At 43.3% G+C, this 12,191-nt stretch overlaps 1 protein-coding gene across 12 annotated transcripts in view; it reads left to right on the forward strand.

Annotated features, from left to right (window-relative positions):
* LOC142771727 (uncharacterized) overlaps window positions 1-12,191 on the forward strand; it is a 189,086-nt gene that overhangs the window by 105,732 nt on the left and 71,163 nt on the right. Inside the window, exons 1-2 of one of the 12 annotated variants that reach the window (XM_075873549.1) lie at window positions 529-824; window positions 8,805-9,024. The exons of 8 other annotated variants lie outside the window; for them this stretch is intronic. The gene's annotated coding sequence lies outside the window, so the exon portion shown is untranslated. Of the gene's footprint in view, window positions 1-17; window positions 507-528; window positions 825-8,804; window positions 9,025-12,191 lie in introns of those variants that run through there. 3 more of the 12 variants (XM_075873550.1, XM_075873548.1, XM_075873551.1) reach the window with 3 other exon arrangements.

Genomic DNA, 12,191 nt, shown 5'->3' on the forward strand with positions numbered 1-12,191 from the left:
TTAAAAAGCAAAATGGACGAGAAATTTATTGGTGTGTCTAATTTGAATTCGAAACCGAACCTAATTGTGCTGGCACGAGATGGCACGGAATGCGTCTTTTTTTTTTTACTTCTTGTTTGTGACTTCATGTGGTAGTGCTCCGTGTGGTAGTGGTAGATGTGCTCAGATTTGGGTGCACTTTAAAGAACACCAGGTGGTCGAAATTTCCGGAGCCCTCGACTACGGCGTCTCTCATAATCATATTGGTGGTTTTGGGACGTTAAACCCCACAAATCAATCAATCCGTGTGGTAGACCAACGCCTCCTCTAGAAAGAATTCTGAGGAATGGCTAGCGCTCCCAGCTGAGTTGGCCTTTTTATTTCTCTATGGTTGGCCTGCCTTCAGTTTTAAACAATACAACTGCTCACCACTATTTCAGAGGCAATGCAAAGTGTTGCATTGTTGCACCGTCCGCCACAAGTGACGCTAGCGACCAAGAACATTTTCAAAATGAAGGGAAAAAAAGGTGCGGAAGCTGTTTTTTTTTTTTTTTTTTTCATGCGGCAGGCATTTTTTCATAGGAGGCGTTGGGTAGACGAACGCGCCACTTTCATTTTGCGAACTCACCTGAGTAGCTTGTGTTCGCCGTCATTTTAGTGCCAATGTGGCTTCGACGCTGCGGAGATTCGTCCGATTCGCTGAGCATACTCGCGAAGGTGTCATCTGAGGCGTCAGTGACGAGTGGATTCGTGGTATGATTGGTACCTTCGCGGAACGTCAAACGCGCACGATGGACGGCACGATGAAACGTGTGTATTAACCGTCAGGCAGCGAACATTCGCAGGTGATGTACTGCCGTTTATTTTCTTTTGTCATGATTCCAAACAAACTTATGCATGTTACTTATTTCTTTCTTCTACAAACTCTTCGGGCCGTTAGAACGTGGTTCGATGTAGTTCGTATTTCGATCCCCGAGAAGTGTAGGCGGGTGATATCGAAAACGTTGGTATGTCATCGCAATTGGGAAGTATGTAATGCATTATTGCAGCACTACCTTATGACGCTTAACTTGGAAACAGTGGCCTGTGTTTTGAACACTGACTGCAGAGCTTGGAATGCACTCGGTCAAAATAACCAGGGGCGCACTTCCACAGCAAGCGTCGCCGTGTGTCTTAGCGTTGCAACCAGCATTGGCTACTTTTGTTGCGATTACTTTTGTCCGTGTTTGTGATCCGCGTTGAGCTGGAGCGTGTGACTCTTCGGTTATTTTTACTGCGGGTCGTCATAACGTCAATAAGGTTGTGACCAGTATGCAATGCCAGTATGCCCACTTGTTAGTCTTGCCTAGAATGATTACTACTCGAGTCATAATGCTACGATGTGCCGTACAGTGCATTAACCGTGGTAACATATGCAAATAACCATGGTTTTATGCAAATGAAGCACACGACATTGCAATTCTTGAAACAGTTTGCTTCTCTTCTTGGTAGGAAGTGCTCAACTTTTACACAGGAACACAAGAAACAAGCGCTTCGCTCATTCGATAATTAAGTGATTTCGCGTCAAAGCTTATGTATCAGCAGGGTTTCTATATTCCTTTTAATTCTCAGTACTGATACTTTCAACAATGACTGTGCAATAAGGATTTGTCCTGGTGCTTACTTAGTGAAAACAATCATATTAAGTGATTCCTTAATATGAAAACACTTTTGCAACTTTGCTAATGGAATGCCACCTCTGCAGTTCATGTGAATACCTGAAACTGTTTCGACAATTTTTCATGAAGACATTGCACCTTTCCCGAGAGTCCTTCAGATCTCTAATAGATGTAATGCTATGCTTAGTGTCAAGGTTGTTATAAGGCATTAAACATGCACATTTCTACCGAACACAGTGTGCCGTTACACAGTAATCTGCTGTGGTAGCTTTAGCTCATTTTTTTTTAAACTTCACTGACATAGCATTCGGCACGTCACATGTCCAACTTATCAAGTTTGCCCTCTTTAGATGTGGAGTATACATGGTGTGCACGATCGACAAAATGGTGGAGCATGACTGCCGCAGTTTATGGCTTTTTGGCCGAGAATCGCACAATACGTGGTTTAGGGCTGATTGCTCATCCATGAAGGCACTCTTTAGTTTTTAGTGAAAGGTGGCTATCTTCATACAGAAGGGCTTTCATCAACTTTTTATTCAAATAAGCTTCACCTATTGCTGCCAAACCACTTGATAATATAATATTTAGAAGGGTTTCAAGATCACTTTGAGCATTTTTGTCTTTCTTGTGGAGACAATTGAAACATGGTACCACGAACACAGGTGGCTCATGTACAGAGATATTCCTTCATTGTTTTAGATGTCTGCATCTTGACTTTCCTGCAAAAGCAGTATGCAAAAGCCAGATGTTGCAGAGGTTAAGCTTTAAGCTAGATTTAATGCAAATGAGTTCTGCAGAAACTTTCAAGGTAGCAGAAGAGTGAAGAAAGGGAAAAGACACAACCACCTGTTTGTGGCATGAAGCCTCTAGGAAGTTCATATGGATTTCATAAAAAGAACACCTTTTTAGTGGCTGAAAAATTCGTCCTGGTTCGGGGATCGAACCCAAAACTGACGCCTTTCCGGGGCAGTCGCTCTACCAATTGAGCGACCCAGGAAGCTAGCATTTGACAGGGCGAACTCATTGGCAGCTCGAAGCGCTTGGAAACAAGTAATGCAATTGAGTTCTGCGGAGACCGGAAAAGTGGTTGAAGAGGCCCTGCGACAGTTTTGGACAGGCTAATGTAGCACCGGAATGCGTGTAGCAATGATTACTGAGATGAATGCATCAAAAATTATGGGCATTGGTGCACAGAAAGTGCAGTTATGAGTCCTCAAAGTTCAAAGCTCGAGCAGACGACAGCATGAAACGTTTTTTGTTTTTTCGCAGTTCACTCGCCTGCTGACGTCAAAGACCGCTTTCAATCACAGCGCGCGTCTCGTAAAGATATGCCGAAATGTCACCTCATAGTGGCTTTCACACAATACCTCGCTACCACTCTTTTTGACGGCGTCGTTAGCATTGTTGCTACGAACTACGTGCGTCGGGTAGCAGATGCTCCTACGGTCATATTAGAGTGTACTAGAACAATGACACTGTGTAATATACACGCATACGTTTTGCGCGGGGTCACTTCTCGGCTTGCTCGCAAGACGCATTCTACGGCAACGCCTGTGCCCACCCCCTGGTGCAGTTTTGGCTCTCTAAAAATGCCGCAGGCGTTTCCACCTTTAATGTCTGGCGTACCATAACCTCATTCGCATGCTCAGTGTTGCCTTCGTTGTTCTGAAAATACATCGTTGAGGAACAGTAGCAAATTCCTTCTGAGAAGTTGTAAAAAAAGGTTTTTGCTGTTTTAGCATTCACACGTATGGCCCAGCTACCACGAAATGAATATGGCGCGCTATTTGTTGCGTCAAGCCAATCAAAAGCGAACAATCTATCGTCACATGACACAACATCACTTCTCATAAAAAAATAGCCGGTGTGTATCACCATAGCATCAAATCAAGGTAGTTTGTCCCGTGAATTAAAGTTTTAACACTGTTGATTTTGGCGTTGCTGTTTGCACAACAATATCAGCGCGTTCCTCATCACCAGAAGAACCGATGAAGAATGCATGCTCAAATAGTTTGCAGGGCCCCTTTAAATGTGTGGAGGATATACGACACCGTAGCAGTGCGTCAGTGATAGCGAAAGATTTAAAGGGGTCCTGCCACAGCGTTCCGAGTTATGAAAAAGTTCCAATATTAGTGCATTCTGCTTCACAAATCATATGTAGCAAAGGTTTCTTAATACAGCAAGTGTGAGAGGGGCTATGGAGATTTCTTGCATGCTTCTAATGCTTTCTCTCTCCTCTTTTACGAGCAAGTGTACTGAAAGCTTCCCCAAGAAGTGGATGGTACGGGGGCAAGAAGATGCGTCTCTTCATCGGCACCTTTTTAACGCGTTAGCGTTAGAAAGCTAGTGTCGCGAAAATTCCGGTGTCTTCACCGTTGGTTGTGAGTGAAAAATCGAGAAAGAAGGAAATAAAATAAAGAATAAAATTTTCGTTCCCATTGAGAATCGAACCCGGGCCGTTTGTGTTGCAAGCAAGTGTCCTACCACAAAGCCAAAATGTTTTTTTTTCTTCTTTATTGCCTTGCATATCATGACTGTTCACAATTTACATATTTACATATTGGTCCAAATTCAAGTGCGTCACAAAATCGCCGACAAAAATCATTGAGGTACTGTCAGCTCTTGCCTGACCTTAATCAATACTTGGGCATTCGTAACAATCGCTCAATGCGCCCAATCCAGTCTGGCACATCCTCTTGGCCTTTCAGCATTTTAAGAAAATGGCACACAGATTCGCAAAAATATTGGCGCACAGCTAGCACTTCTACATCCGCGTTTTCAAAGGCACATCGGGTTTTACATACACTGTGCAGGCCCTGAAGCATGATGAGATCATAAGGTACACCTGCCTCGTTTTTAACCGAAAGAAAACGGATGCCATGTGGACTTAACGGTAATTCTTTTTTCAAGGTTCTTTGCAGTATGTCCCAGAAAAAGACCCCGCTTCAGCAATCTATAAACACGTGTTCAATTGTTTCCGGTTTATTACACAAGTGGCAATTTGTGCGCCATGGCACGAATATTCCCTTATCCTACAACCATGTTTTAACTGGTAAGGTACCAGTATGTAATTTAAAGAAAAAAGTTTTGACCCCTGGCGCTACAAGCATTCTTTTAACACGTTTCAGAACATCGTGTCCTGGGCCTGCACAATATAGCTGACGGTACAATAGTACAGGCAGTAAAACATCGACAAGGTCTTTTTGCAATTTTTTACATGGTACTTCAGCCAGATACTCTAACGAAAATCTCACTGACAAAAAGTGGAAAGACTAAACAACTTCCTTTAAATACCCGTGTATGGGTCCATGCATATTTGATGATGATACGATAAATCCCGGCAGCACTCTAGATAACCTTAGTTGTATAACGATTCTCAAAAAGGGGTCATCAACATCACGCACAAAAAGGAATCGATTGACAAGTTGTCTTATGTACAAATGAAGTAATCCGAGCCCGCCATCTCTAACTTTTCTGAACAGGTTTGTGCGGCTTGATCTTTCCCATACAGAGCTCCATATGAAAATCGCAAATACTCTGTGTATTTTCTGTACACTTATTCTACTGCAGTGCAAAACCTGCATTACGTACCACAGCTTGCTCACCAGAAACAAGTTGCACGTTGTGGCCCGTGTGAATATTGAAATACCCCAACCTTTCCATTTTTCTACATTATTGCTCAATGCCTGTGTTTCTTTTTTCCAATACGGTTCACTGTCGTGACAGAACTCCAGCGGCACTCCTAAATACATCACTGGTGTTTCCTGCCATTTAAAATTTAGAAATACTCTTGGTGTGACGTCCCATTCCCCATGCCAGAAGCCAAGGCAATTATCCCAGTTCACGGCACTACCACTCGCCTCGCAAAAGGTTTTCACGGCATTTACAGCATGCATTATACTCTCATAATTTGTACAGAAAACTGCAATGTCCTCTGCGTATGGAAGGAGGCTAACCTCAGATTCGTGCAATTTAAAGCCGCTTATTACAGTGTTATTGATTACACTTAAACAGAAAGGTTCAATAAAAAATAGCAAAAAGCAGGGGCGATAGTGGGCACCCCTGTCTCACTGACCGCAGCACAGGTATATGCTCACCCGCAGTTTCATTTATTACCAGTCTCGTCGTGCATCCAGTGTAAGCCATGCGCACTCCATCGCTAATCAAACTCCCTACGTTAATGTGCTCAAGTAATGAAAGAAGCAAGTCGTGCGACACGTGATCAAATGCCTTTTCGAGGTCAATTTGAAGCATGGCAACATTGAGATGCATTGCGTCACAACTTTCTAGGATTAATCGTGCTATGTTTATGTTGGTAATTATTTTTCTTCCCTTTATGCCACAAGTTTGGTGGGGCCCAATCAGTTTTGTTATAACTGTCTGGAGTCTTCTGGCCAATATTTTCATCAATATTTTATAGTCAACATTAGTTAGGCTGATTGGTCTATATGCAGTAACACTTCTTAATTTCGCGGGATCTTCTGTTTTAGGTATTAAGACTGTGTGGGCTGACAAAAGCGATGGTGGAAGTTGTTTACATTTAGAAGCCTCGTTAAATACTTCCCTCAAAATAGGTGAAATAACGTGTTTAAATTCCTTGTACACTGCAGCACTCAGGCCATCTGGTCCTGGAGACTTACCATTGTTTAACTTATCAATTGCTGTTTCAACTTCTTGCTCTGTTATAGGCAATTCTAAAATTTCCTTTCTTTCGTCATCAAGTCTTGGCATTAATGAAATGTAATCGCTATTAAAACGATCTGCATATACACTTGTTGGTGTGAATTATCCTTTGTAATATTCGAAAAACGCACCAGATATATCTTCTTTCGTATGGCACCTTGTTCCTTTAAATTCTATTTCTCTTATTTCACTTTTGACCATTGACGAGGTTTTGTTTTTGTTTTGTTGCGTTTTAGAGTTCGTTGAACTCATGGTGAGTACTTCGAAGACACCACTATTCAGGTTTACAGGTTGGGTGGGCTTCCGATACTGTTATTCTGTTTCACTCAAACGTAGGGAGAGGAATTCAGAATAACTAGTGTACTTGTTTTAATTAGGTAAAAGGGTAAATGTGCCTGGTGGGATTTGACGGAATTGTCTGGCGCTCACTAGGTGAGTGGTTGTGTTTCATATGCGTATGTGATGTCTGTTGAGCCAAAATGAAGCAGGTGGTCGCTACTTCATGAAGGACAGTCTTCACCAGACCAGACGTCAGCGCTGATCCCTCTGAACTGTGGCTGCAAACCTCAGCCCATCGAGATCTTCACCCCACCGCGCGGTAGACTGTTACGACCGTAATCATTATTGAAGTTTTTCGGCCTTTGTGAACGGGTCGAAAATATTTCGACGCATTCCAAGCCAGGGTGTGTCGTCAAGACGGGTTGAATTTCTTTCGGCAAAACCTGAACGAGGGGTTCGGGACTGGTTCGCGCAAAGAAAACCCACGAGCCAAGAGAGGTCATTGTGAGCTCTACTCAAGAAAGGCCATTGTGTTTGCTGCGAGCAAGGCTTTTGAGGCAGACAAGGAGGCAGCTGAACCATTTTCGAGGTCACCGAAAATCTGGAAATCTCGGAACCAGCTTGGTATTTGCAGTTCAGGCTGCAAGCTAAAGCCAAATTGGTTGTGGCTGCATCCTGCGAGGACAAGCGGAGCCCCGGGATATGTGCAGCTAAGCCACAGCTTCTAGCAAACAACCAGGAATGGGATGTGGAATGAAGAAAAGGATAATGCACTATCTGCTGCGGCTCTTGCCGGAGCCCGCCTCGGCGACGAGGGATTAAATGACTATTCCTTTCCCTCTTTCTCCATAAGATTGGCTGAATGGGATGGCATATTTTGACGATATGCTGGCCCGCCACTACATTGTCCTATCCAAAGAGTTGGGCAAGTTTACATGTGTACTGGTAGCCAGTTTTTTGAACGTCACCCAGCTGCCAGAAGAATCTTGGAAACCAAAATCATCGGACGTGCACGAAACTTGGTGACGTGTGCGAAAACGTCGGAGCAGTGCTTTGGTGACCATATTTGGGCATCGTGTGGACTGTGCCCTCTCCACATGCATTGTGTGGTGTCTTTCCTCTCCTTCGTGGGTGGAGCACGTAGACCATGGAGTGCCCTATTGGCGGAAGCCGCGGACAATGTGTCCAAGGTTGGCAACGAGGCGCTATATAAGCCAAAGACTTTTGTGTATTTGAAGTTCTACAGTTAAACAGCTCTCATGTGCAGTTCTGATCACTTAATCACCTCCTTTCTAATTCTCGGTTACTAACCAAGTAAATAAATTGTTGCTGTTTTTACGAGCGCCTTATCTGGCTTGTTTGACGATGGGTCCTAGGACGGGGGCCCGCTACCAAACTGAGACCCGCAGGACCCGGAGTCGCAAAAACTAGATGGCAGCGGTGGGATAGCGTCAACCCAGGTCGCAACCATTTGATTCAGTGGAGTGATCGCGTCAACCCAGCTAGCAACGACTCGACGACAGCACTCAGATGCTACAACCCCATCGACTTCGAGAGGCGATTGGACGACAACGGTCGCATGCTCCGAGCTCATCGACTTGAGAGGCAGCCGAACTTCACTTTTAGGATGAACGGGTGTGCGCGCCTGCTCAGGGGTGATAAGGTGTAGAAGGCAAGGCGACGGGTAGGTGTCACCACCGTCTCGTCTTAGCAAAGCGTTGGAAACACTCGCCTTTTTGTGCAAGCGTTGCATGGTCAGCGCAGCGTGATAAGCGGTACGGTCCTTAAAATTACTTATGTATGCCTTTTCTAGTAAAATACGCACATGCAGAATATATACGTGTTGTTATGGTGCCCCAAACATGCGCAATAATTGCTTTTTAATTCGCAATCGCACAAGCATGAACGCGGAATCTTGAGCAACATGGGGTCAACCGTTTCAAAGTAGCCAATGCCGTTGAGAGTGGACAAACAGACATATTAACAGACAGACAGACCAAAATTTTTGCGTCGAAGGTCCCCAAGAAAATCTATTGTCTTTAAAATAAGCTATATATTTTCGGATTTAAAAGACATATTTTCTTGCAAGATGCAACTTTGTTATAAAGCACTCGTGGCTTGCGCAGCGAAACTTTGTGGGCGGCAGCGGTAGCAGTGACACGGATCAACACATCGTGGACTAAGCGCATCCTGTATTCATTACAGAATCCAGTAATGAAGGAACAACCAAGATATCTTTTTATCGAGTGCCGACAGCTGTCACTGCGGTCAAGCCTGGAAGTACAGGCACGTGTGCAGATTGGCGTCGTGGCCAGCCCTTAAAAGCGTCAACCAGAGGCCAGCTACCATCACTTTGTGGGCGGCAGCGGTAGCAGTGACACGGATCAACACATCATGGACTAAGCGCATCCTGTATTCATTACAGGTTTGTGATACAATTTTATTACTCGATACCATAGCATTAATTCCGTTGTCTCACTGCTGCTGCTGCCCCTCAAGCTATTGTACTTGTATGGGTTTCGCCTTCTGGAAGCTTCGTTGCTTTGTCTGCTGTCGCTAGATGCTCATCTTGCGAGGTACAGTTTGAAGAAAAAGATCTAGTTGTGACATGTGCTGAATGTAGCATGGTTTTTCATGTTGGAAAGTGCAGTGGAATCAGTGACCGATCTTTTCGGTCAATGAAAGACTCGTCTAGAAAAACCCAAAAATGCGGTGGCTGCCGGGGTGAGACACTAACTGCGTCTGGCCCATTGCAGGCACAGCTGGCAGAAATCGGCAAGAAGCTGTCGCAAATCTCTGTGCTAGAGACAAAATTAGACAGACTAATGGGCTTGCAGGATACAGTGCGGCACATCGAAACATCTGTTCAGCACTTGTCTGATACCTATGATGAACTAAAAGATACTCTCATTCGGCAAGAGAAGGACATTTCTGATTTGCGTCGCCGAGTCGAAACTGTAGAGAAGTCGCCAGAAGTTACGCAAATTACGGTGTTGAAACGACAAGTGAGCGAATTGGAGCAGTACAGTAGAAGACAGAATATCGAAATTCACGGCATTACTCCTCGCGAGAATGAAAGCCTCTTTGAAGAAGTTAATAGCGCTGTCTTGAAATCCCTGAACTATCTGAGAATGACATTGACGGGCTGCACCACCTCCCGACCAAAGAAGGCAAGCCTCCAGTCGCTATCCTCCGATTTGCATCAAGAGCAGTAAGGGCAAAATGGTTCCCGAAACGAAAGCAACTAATGAACAGGCTTCCGGGAGTGAAATCCTTTGACAATTTGACTGCAGCCAACAAACAACTGCTCTGGATGGTGAAGCAAAAAGCAAGAGAAAACGATTATCAGTTCGTTTGGACTTCAGAGGGCAGAATGTTTGTGTGCAAGCAGCCTGACATGCGCGCAATCAAAATCTCAATCGAGGATGATCTGGCCAAAATTACGTAACACCCCCTGATTAGAAACTCCCTTGATTCTAGTAAACAATGGCTACTCATTTAACTTCTGAGCATTTCAATAGCTTAGTACAAGTTGAGGATTGCTTCCATAAGAAACACGCTTCACTTTTTCACATGAACACAAGAAGCCTCAGAAATAAACATGTCGAAACCGAGGCATATTTATCTCAGTTAGATTGTTGTTTTGATCTTTTAGCTTTCTCTGAAACTTGGTACTCAGATCACGCAGAAGTGCACAATTTTGTCGATTATAAGCATGTTTCTGTTTACCGTTTCCGGGAGGCGTCGTGGGGGTGTGTCCCTTTATGTTCACCAACGTAATCACTTCTACACTCTGAGGGAGTTTACTTGCATGTGCGATGATTTCGAAACGGTTGCTATTGTGTGCCGCAACTTTCTTATAGCTGTTGTTTACCGCCCGCCTCGGGCGGCACTCTCAAACTTTCTTGATTATGTCGAGATGCTACTACATTATGCCAATGCTAATAAATGGAACGTCATTATGGTCGGTGATTTTAATGTAAATCAGTTTACTGATAATCAAGCAAAATTTCAGTTACTTAAAGTTATGCTTGCGAATAACTGCGATAACCTAATTCACCAGGCCACCAGGGTTACTTCACAATGTGATACGCTCATTGACTTGTGCTTTACAAATGTACCAAAGGCTGAAACTTGCTCTGGTGTCCTGGGTTCAGATATCAGTGACCATTTATCCATATTTGCAATTTTTCCAACGCATAATTTTTCCAGTGCAGAAAAGTTCACTACGAGACGCATAAATCAGCGCAGCATCACTTTATTTCAGTCTCTAGTTGTCAGCACAAACTGGGAAGACGTGTACTCCGAGCAAAATCCATCTAGATCATATGAAATATTTGTGTCAAAATTACAGCACGGTTATAATACTGATTTTCCTTTAACAACAATAGTGAGGCACAGAAAGGCCCGGAAGGCATGGATCACGAGCGACCTTTATTATCGTATTAAACAAAAAGAAAAATTATTTGCTAATTTTCTAAAAACACGTGATCTTCAAATATTACAGGAATTCAAGAAGTTTAGAAATAGGTTAAATGTCGACCTAAGGAAGGTCAAACTTGCCTTTTTTGAACGCAAGTTTGAAAGCGTCGCCCAAAACAGTCGTAAGACATGGAAGGTCTTTCGTGAATTGACAAGTACCCTTTCATCAGGAGTACCAGCGGAATTAGAAGTCGATGGCGTGAGGTATTCTGGGGATTCTTTAGCAAACTTGTTAAACAATTATTTTATCAATGTTGGAGCTGCTGAACCCCTCCATACTGTGCACCCAGAACAAAGTTATATGACATACGTGCATTGTGCTGTGAAAGACACTTTATTTATTTGTCCTACTTCAGAAGATGAAATCATGTCTATTCTAGGTTCTCTTGATAACAAATCAGCTGCCGAAGAAGACGGCATAAAAGCTTCACCAGTTAAGGTCGTGGCACATGACATTGCAAAGCCATTAATGCACATTTTTAATGAAATGATATCATCTGGTATCTATCCTGATAGGCTAAAAATTGCTCGTGTGACTTTACTTCATAAAAGCGGCAAGTGTAATGAGTTGGGTAACTATAGACCAATATTTGTACTACCAATATTTGCTAAAGTTGCAGAGAAAGTCTTATGCACGCGATTTAATAAATTTTTGTCAGCGAAAAATGTTATTGTAGAGCAACAGTTCGGATTTCAAAAGGGAAAGTCTACAGAAAAGGCACTTGTACAAATAAAAGATAAAATCATCCAAAATATTGAAAACAGGTTATTTACAGTCGCTATATATCTAGATTTCCAAAAAGCATTCGACTCCATCAAACACGAAATTTTATTCCGTAAACTTGAAGCATACGGCTTTAGAGGTAAAGCACAAAATCTTATCCGTAGTTATTTGCACAATCGACTACAGTACATTTGTCTCCAGGATGCTCAATCTGAAGAAACTGTAATCAAATATGGTGTGCCCCAAGGCTCTGTACTGGGCCCTCTACTATTTATAACATATGTGAATGATATTGTTAATATCCCTTTTACTGGGGAGGTATTAATGTATGCTGACGATACGAGTGTTTTCTTTTCTGGGAATGATTTGAAGGAGCTAGAGGCGAT

The sequence above is a fragment of the Rhipicephalus microplus genome, chromosome 9 (genome assembly GCF_043290135.1).
Source record: "Rhipicephalus microplus isolate Deutch F79 chromosome 9, USDA_Rmic, whole genome shotgun sequence".
Lineage (NCBI taxonomy): Eukaryota > Metazoa > Arthropoda > Arachnida > Ixodida > Ixodidae > Rhipicephalus > Rhipicephalus microplus.